Source organism: Cornus florida, unplaced genomic scaffold (assembly GCF_030987335.1).
Source record: "Cornus florida cultivar Cherokee Brave unplaced genomic scaffold, ASM3098733v1 CherokeeBrave_3.0.0_Hap2_Chr05, whole genome shotgun sequence".
In the NCBI taxonomy this organism is placed as follows: Eukaryota; Viridiplantae; Streptophyta; class Magnoliopsida; order Cornales; family Cornaceae; genus Cornus; species Cornus florida.
The window spans coordinates 39,058,901-39,065,939 of record NW_026775575.1 but is presented as its reverse complement, the minus strand read 5'-3'; the positions used below and the strand labels follow the sequence as shown (position 1 = coordinate 39,065,939).

Here is a 7,039-nt window from a genome sequence, read left to right as displayed (position 1 = left end):
AAAAGATTAGAGGTACTACGTGTAATTAGGCCTAACATATTATTACTATGAATTATCAACTCTTTTGGGCTTGTTGGCCTAAACATTTTTTTTTTTTTTTTTTGATATAGAATGGAAAAGACCAATGGGCCTTTCAGTTAAATGAGTTTGTTCCTTTTTGTAAGGGCCTTCACGTCTTGTCTTCCGTTATACAGTACTATTCTATTGTAATTGTTCATTATTTGGTTCCATTTGTGATTTTTAACTTGATGAAAGAACAAAATTGCCTTATTGACCAATCAGATGGTGAATAATAAATAGGTCACACTACAACAATTATAGTCTTTCAACAGCAATTTTATTTGCTGTTAGAAGTAAAAAAAGTGCTGCCAAAACTACTTGGCAACATTTATAGGCAGCATTTGTATTTACTTTCATAACCTGTGTCGTGATAGGAATAACAACAATTGTATCTGCTGCAATATATGAAAAGCATATAACAGCAAATATAAATGTTGCAAAAAATAACTTTTTTTAAAAAAAAAATGATATAACAATTATATTTAAATGAAACAAATTTAAGGAAAATTCAAATTCTTATAATCAAGGTCAATTCATTCATAAAGCAAATTTATTGATCAAATAAACTCAATTCACAACAAAGTCAGAAAAAAAAAAAGAAGGAATTACAATGCATTTATTAGTGTAGCTGTCTCTCAAAAACAAGGGAAATAAAAGATTTTTAATGGCTCATCAAATAGTTAAAAAAAAAAAAAAAAACGGAGAGTCTCCATGTATATCCTCCAAGTATCATCCTTCTCTACGAGGAACCTGAAAAAAAACATACAATGTATTAGAAACCAATAACTAGTATTCGAATTAATACAAGAAACAATTATGCATCAAGTAAGTCCCAAATAGAAGAATAGAAGAAGAAAACAATCAGATCACAAAAGTAACATAATGAGCCAATAGGTGTCATCATCAACATCAAGCAAGTCCGACCTAAGATTCTGTTGCGGCCTGCTCTTTATTTCCAAACGAAATCTGAATCGAAATGTGAGAAATTATAACCATGCAGGATTTTCCAAGGGAGTAACAACGGCCGTTACTTGAAAGTAGTTACAGAGACTGTCGATTCCCTTGCCATGTTCGCTCATCTTGTAATCACCGAAAGGGATTGCAGCATCAAAAGTATCGAAACTGTTAATCCACACTGTCCCCTCAATGCACGCATCAAGGTGTTGGCGGAACTGAGGTTTTGAGTAAATACCCCTGCAGCCAGCCCATAACGAGAGGCATTTGCCCTTCGTATCACATCATTAAGATCCCTGCAATCCACCAGCAAATAAAATGGTGAAGATGAAGAAGCACAAACACTCCAATAATAGGCAATACAGGGGATTTTTCGTCGACTCACTTGTATTTTAAGATAGATTGCACAGGACCAAAGATCTCTTCCTTTGAAATAAACATATCAACCTGATTTAAGTTACAATCATGTTAGTTTTGATGATACATTGACCTCCACAGTGGAAAGGTAATCTTACTAACTATTTATGGAGCAAGGAGATATACCTGAACATTAGAGAAAACCGTGGGCGCAATATAGTAGCCCTTGGTACCAAAACTCTCACCTCTAGTCTCAAGGGTAGCTCCACTATCGATTCCAGATCTTATACACTTCAGGATCTTTTCAAATTGCTCTGAATCAACCTGATTTTTTCAGCAATGCTGCAATTAGAACGATTTGAGATAGCAAATAAATTATAAGAATCAAGATTAAAGATGTTGTGCTTGTGAAGTACCTCTTTTGCATCATCAGACAAATAACCACCATCCTCAAATGTTCTTTTCTCAGGCAATGCATCTAGCAATTCTGTGTACAAGTGCCACGTTTCAGAAGGAATTGATGCAAACGAGGTCTAAGTTTCCAAAAACACCATAAAGAGGTAATAATCATTACTAAATCACATGAATGAGCACTCGAATATGCATACCTCGGTTCCCTTTCACACAGCTCTTGGATCTTTCTTTTCCTTTGATATCCCAAAAACATCAAGACACAGGCGCAGATCAAATTTGACAATAAAACATGATAAGAGAGCCAAAAAAAATATAGTGCAGAACAATAGATGACAAAAATGAAACTTAGGGTGCTTCTTACACTGGAAAATTCAGATTCGGATGTGCCAGAGAGTTCGATTAACTTAGGGTGCTTCTTACACTGGAAAACTTAGGACTAGCATGGACTGGGTTGACGATTTCCCAGGAAACATCATATTAGAGATCTGCAACCCAAGATACTTCAAAAATATTTTAACAAGTTCCTTAAAAGAAGATCCCTGAAAAGGAAGCAATCACTCTAGGTTTTTTACAAACATGATTCAGAACCAACTCTTTCATTATTAGGCATTAAAATTTTGACAGCCCAGATCACAAGAATGTAAACATTGGATACAATTATAAGGCATGATAGACCAGATTAGTAGAACATAAAGTCATAAACATTTGATGGAATTATTAGACCATTTTCAATTTTCCTCATAATTTGCTACATTCAACTTTATAAAAATTATAATCATGAGAGACACCAATTCACCAAATTTAAGTCAAGTGATTATCCAATTAAGTGCGTTCGATAAGGTAATTAGGATCTCGCTTAAAAAATAAGTTCTAAATAAAATGGGGTAAAATTTCAAGTGAGCTCTGAACACTTTAAAATTCAAAAACTTATCTAAATAAAATGTAGGTGAGACAGACAGTCACTTTATGTATTTAATTGGTTGATAATTTCAATAGCTAAAACAAAAGAACATAGAAAACATACCCTTGAAGTCTTAGCTGTAGAGTCTGGTCTAACCGTGGAAGACCTTCTTGGAACTTCTGGGGCTGGTTTAGACTTTAGACTCATTTCCATCCGATGAAGGAAAAGGTGGGATTTCAGGAGGAGTGAAAGCCTAGAAACATTAATGGGTACAATCAGAAACACATAACAATCTATAATACAATTTTAATTCAAGTTTCACCACACTGCAATGAATGCTGTACAGAAATGTTAAGTTTCTTTTATTATTATTATTATTTTTCTTTCCTTCCTTCCTTAGGCTGAGATGTCAAGTTTCTAACATGGCAGTAAAATGAATTTCTTTTTTTTTATCTTGTATCTTAGCAAGTTGGATTAAAAATTGTGCGTTTAATATGATTAATAATCATAACCCTAAGTTGAACTTCAACTCCAAAATCATTAATTAGAAGTGACTTCATACTAAAAAATGTGCAAACTTGACCTCAATTTGGTGGAGGTTAACATTGAGCAAAAGGAACTCACTAGGTTTGAACAATTTTTGAAGATGCATGGGAGAATGAAAATAAAGGCACATATCAAACCAATGCTCTATGAGACACCCTGAACATTATGCTAAAGCAGAAATATCCAGGGGTGGTGTATGTGTGAAACCCATGTTACATGGACTCGGCTATGAGTATCAGGTGCCAGTGTGCATCTAAATATTGGACCTCCATAAAACGCAGGTCTTTGGATATAAGATTTCATCTTAAATTGTGTCCAAAACTTGAATACTGATACATAGACATGTCTTGCACATTTAAGTACATAATTTTTTTATGTGATAGTGTAACGTATAATGGTGTTTTTCTTCAGAAATATAATCAATTATAATTTAAATTAAATTGAATATGATGAAAAAGGGGATTCTATCTATCTCAAAGATAAGAAACCATTTTTGGTTTTGTTAAAATTGTGGTTCAAAGAGAAGGTAAGAGTGAAGACAGTGTTTGAAAAACTTCTCAGAGAGAATTTTTTTTTTTGCTTTTGATAATTTTCTGAGAGAGAGAGAATGAGCATTAAAGAGGCATACCAAAATGCATGATTAGAGATGATCCTCAATCCATCCATATAAAGAGTTCACTCTCAGAGCCCCTTCGTTAGATCAGAAAAAGACTAGCATTGGTGAAAAAAAAAAAACACTTAGGCCTTAGAAATTTGAGAAATTTATCATGCCAGTTGAGTTTTACTGAATCATCAACATATAGAACAACGAGACAACATTGTAAAAGGTGGATTCATAATTTGTATTAAATCCATTGATTTAACTCCACCTAACACCACTAACACCACTACATAAAGAGGCTAGATCTGAAGTTGAATAATGTACATATAAATCAAATCAATGAAGGAAAATATTCACAATTTACCAATCGTAGTCGTGCTTTCCTCCGTCAGGCGATGACAATAGATCATCTATCCCATTCCTCTGGCGGTTTCGCTGATCCAACTGAAAGTCTCCCCAATTTCACTGAAACTGCAATTAGGTAATGAAAAGTCAATTTTGTTTTTTTCTTTATTTGTTTCTACAAGGGTGTATACTTTCCTCGTTATTATTTGATATTGTTCTATTATACTTACTGATTTAACACCCCACCCCAATTGAAGTAATTGTGTCTATATATATAAATTAACACTGAAATCAAAACGCTCTGGCTTCATAAAATCCCAATAATTGAACATGTATGAATTAAATTATGAACAAGTTGTGAAGGAATTAATTAGCTGATTGAACACAATCAGATCAAAATTAACAGTGCATTAAACTAAATCATACAGTTTTGAATGAAATATCACAGTCCACAAGTAAATAAGGAATAGTGAGATTCAAAGAGAAGGATAATGCGGTGCATATGAAGAGGAATCGTACCGTCCGATTCGTCGGACGAAGCAACGGAGAGACTCCGGCGATTCCTAGAGAAGAGATCCAAGTTCTCGTCCGTATCCTCGGAGATTCCGTTGAGACTGGGACCTCGCCGGAATAGCAGCATTTTTTTATTTTTAAATGCTGTTAAAATTTTGCTGCCACGCCACTGTTTTGTTGTAGTGTCATCTTAATTTTTGTAGACATTTAATCTTTGCAATTTTGTGAGAAGTCCATAAATTACTTCAAATGGCCAAATAATAATTTATAACATATTATTCACTTGCTCCATTCAGGTATACTACGTAGACATAATAAAAAGTAAAAAATAATATATTTTTCTTTTAATCTTATAATATTTTTTTATCAAACATTTTCTCGTGTTGTTACTTTCAAAAAAAATTAACACGCTAACATACTTTCAATTACTTTTCTTTTTTCTCTTCTTTTACTGCAAACAAAACAATACGACACAATAAGATTGCATAGGTCTATCATTTTCATTATTTGTCTTTTACATGATAACACAGACCCCAAATGAGCATAAGAAGATTTGAAAGAAATTATAGAATAAGCGATAAAGCTGTGCAGTAATAAAGAGAACTTTTGACCGAGAGCGAGGTGACTTTTTAAAATTACTCTTGATTTTTGTTTCACCCCTCATCAATGTATGAATTTCAATTTTATCCAGTTTCATAATCTAGCTATTTTTCTTTGTGAATATATTATTTTTTGGTCATCCAAATTTTGTTATAATAAGATTCCGTTCATATGAGATAAAAAAGCCAAAAAAACAGAAGATGATATGAATATTACAAGTGGCATCGGCATCCTTGTTTGAGTTTGAAAAGTTAAAACATAGCAATACTTGTTCCTACTTGTTTGAGTTTGAAAAGTAAAATGTCATCTGCTTATATTCCCTTGAAGTGCCTCTTACTTGTGAACTTGTTTGTTCTTTATGATTGCATTATGCTTTTTTCGGATAAATATGAATGAACTTGTTTGTTCTCTTTATAATTGCATTGTGCTTTTTAAAAGTCATTTAGCAAAAGTAATTACATTAATGAATTTAAATTCACTATTGTTAGTTAAAAAGTCTTTGAATTACATTTTTACTAAATTAATAAATAAAAATAGATATCATAAAATACGCTATATGTCTTTCAACATGATAAGTTAATCAATGCAAAAAGAACAAATGAAAAAAATAAAATAATAATAATAATAATAATTTATTATTATTATTATTTATTATTATTATGGACGTGCTATTTTATTGGTTCATCACAAGACCCTTTCTTTTTATTGGTTAATCACACGGCCCAAAGGCAGAGGCCTAAAGACCAGGAGTACGAGACAACATAAAAAATACTAGTAAAAAGAATGGCTAAAGCCCAGATCAACAACAACAACTGTACATCATAAAACAACTCCTCAAAGGCTAAGCCCTAAATTAGTAAATTTTTTGGAAATAATCTTTTCTAAATTTTCTAAAAACACTCTAATGTGTAAATTTTAAACGCTCAAACTGAAAATTCTTTCATACATTGTACATCCAAAAATATCAATTAAGTAAATACAAAAATATGGAAATGATCCAATAACGTTACATATTTTGCACATGAGCGGAACAATGTACATCCAAAAATATGGAAATGATCCAATAACCAATATTCAGTTGCGAAGCACCTTTTTAGGAAATTTGGCTTTTAAGTTTTGCTTAACGCATATCAATTAAGTAAATACATTTTTGGCCAATTTTAGGAATTGACAAGAATGCAACTGTACTGTATTTTTTCTTAAGCTCCTGAGCTCATTCACATTAAATAAACAATCAAAATTCGAGATAAAAAAATTGAGCTCGTTTGATAAATGAGTTGATTCCAAACATTGTTAGGCTTTACTTATATCATTAATATAGCTCATATTGGCTTGCATGTATTTTTTTCTTCTTAATTGGTACTCATATATACATGTTTTCACTTATACTTGAATCCAAACCTACCTTTGAGAAGTAAGGCCTAATACCGCTAATTTGTGAACACATCACTTTTGTGCTTTTTGTGGTTCATGAACGCAAGTTTGTGAACATAAATTTGTACACAAACTTGTATAAGGTTTTATTAATTTATGAACAAGCCAAAAACGATTTTGAACACGCTATATCGAATCTTGAACATGTTACCGAACTCTGATTTTTTAATTTGTCAAAATCTCGAGGAACTGGGCTACATACAAACAAGTTTTAACTAGCCTTCAGACACATTATTTCTGAAAATAAAAAATAGTTTTTGAACAATTACAAAATAAATATATAAGGCGAAGTGCAAAAAAACACCAATAACACC

General features: G+C 32.1%; 1 pseudogene; it reads right to left on the bottom strand.

Annotated features, from left to right (window-relative positions):
* Positions 1–592: 592 nt before the first annotated feature.
* On the bottom strand, positions 593–4,818 carry LOC132309178 (uncharacterized; annotated as a pseudogene).
* Between the last annotated feature and the right edge of the window lie 2,221 nt (positions 4,819–7,039).